This window comes from Cervus canadensis, chromosome 14 (genome assembly GCF_019320065.1).
Source record: "Cervus canadensis isolate Bull #8, Minnesota chromosome 14, ASM1932006v1, whole genome shotgun sequence".
Lineage (NCBI taxonomy): Eukaryota > Metazoa > Chordata > Mammalia > Artiodactyla > Cervidae > Cervus > Cervus canadensis.
The window spans coordinates 62,884,216-62,885,990 of record NC_057399.1 but is presented as its reverse complement, the minus strand read 5'-3'; the positions used below and the strand labels follow the sequence as shown (position 1 = coordinate 62,885,990).

Here is a 1,775-nt window from a genome sequence, read left to right as displayed (position 1 = left end):
ACATGTAGCATGCCCGGCTTCCCTGTCCTTCATTGTCTCCTGGAGTTTGCTCAGATTCATGTCCATTGAGTCGATGATGCCATCCAACCATCTCATCCTCTGTGACCCCCATTTCCCTCTGCCCTCAATCTTCCCCAGCATCAGGGTCTTTTTCAGTGAATCAGGTCTTCATATCAGATGGCCAAGATATTGGAACTTGAGCTTCAGCATCAGTCCTTCCAATGAATATTCAGGGTTGGTTTCCTTTAGGATTGACTTGTTTGTTCTCCTTGCTATTTGGACTCTCAAGAGTCTTCTCCAGCATCACAGTTAAAGCCTCCATTCTTCAGCACTCAACCTTCTCTACATTCCAGCTCTCACATCGGTACACGACTACTGGAAAAACCAAAGCTTTGACTATGTGGACCTATATTGACAAAGTGATATCTCTTATGTTGTCTAGGTTTGTTATAGCTTTTCTTCAGTGAGGCAAATGAGTCACTTGCCCTGTGTGCAAGCAACTCACTGATAAATATAATAATAATTTAGTGCAATATTAAAAAATATTTTATTAAATATTTTTAATAAAAAATATTAAAAAATAATTTAGTGCAAAATTAAAAAGAAAATTACATTTTAAATAAAGACAGGGTTCTATCCTGCAATTGCACAGCTTACCTTATTTCCTTCACTTTAAGTCTGGTTATTTGACTCTCCTAAGCAAACAAGTTGCTTCAGGAAAAGAAATGCATCTTTCCTAAGCTCACTTTTCATCCCATACATAAGATGACTGTGCATGTTTGTTTATACTTGAGCAATTGTACTTATTAATTCTATTCTCTTTCACTCTAGAAAATAATCAGATCTGGTGTATTATATAGCAAGCTAATCATATGAGGTTTAGAATGAACTATTTAAAAGTATAGTGTAGGAAGCAGATTTACTAAATGAATGTATTTCTCCAACATTTTGCCAATACACACGCAATGCTTAGTCAATATTTCTCATGCTAACCTTTTTTTTTTTTAGGCAAACTCACTGAGCCCTCACTGCATTAGACAATGAAATATACAAATAACATCACTGAATTCATTCTCTTGGGACTTTCCCAGAACATGAAAATCAAACATGTGTGCTTCCTACTATTCTTATTCTGTTACATAGCTATTTGGATGGGAAACTTGCTCATAAAGATTTCTATCACAAGCAGTCAACTAAATAATCGACCCATGTATTTCTTCCTTAATTACCTTGCTCTATTAGATCTGTGTTATATCTCAACAGTGACACCCAAGTTAGTCACTGCCTTGCTGGCAGAAAGTAGCACAATGTCATACACAGACTGCATGGCACAGCTTTTTGCCATGCACTTCTTTGCGGGGATTGAAGTCTGTATCCTCACTGTGACGGCCTCTGACCACCCCGTGACCATCCGCAGGCCCTGCACTGCACCGTCAGCCTGAGCAGGCACAGGCGCTGTGCCACGGCCACTGCTTGTTGTGCTGGCGCATTACTGCCCTCCTTGGTCCAGGGTAGCCTCACCATTAACTTACCGTTCTGTGGCCCCAATGAACTAGATCACTATTTTTGACAGTAAGGTAAATCATCTGAAATCACTTTGCTTCCTCATTACACATCTTATTCAAGTTATATTTGCTTACTTTAGTTTAATAAACAATGGACTTTGCTCTAGAAAAACTAAGCATAAACACTAGCATCAGCTGAAATCCTTTCTTCTATCAATCCATGTTTCTTATTAACATCTTCTTCTAGCAACAGGAGTCATCATTTCCTTG

The 1,775-nt window shown here is 38.6% G+C and overlaps 1 pseudogene; it reads left to right on the top strand.

Moving 5' to 3' along the window:
• Window positions 1-1,040: 1,040 nt before the first annotated feature.
• Window positions 1,041-1,570, top strand: LOC122452925 (annotated as a pseudogene).
• The last annotated feature ends 205 nt before the right edge of the window (window positions 1,571-1,775 follow it).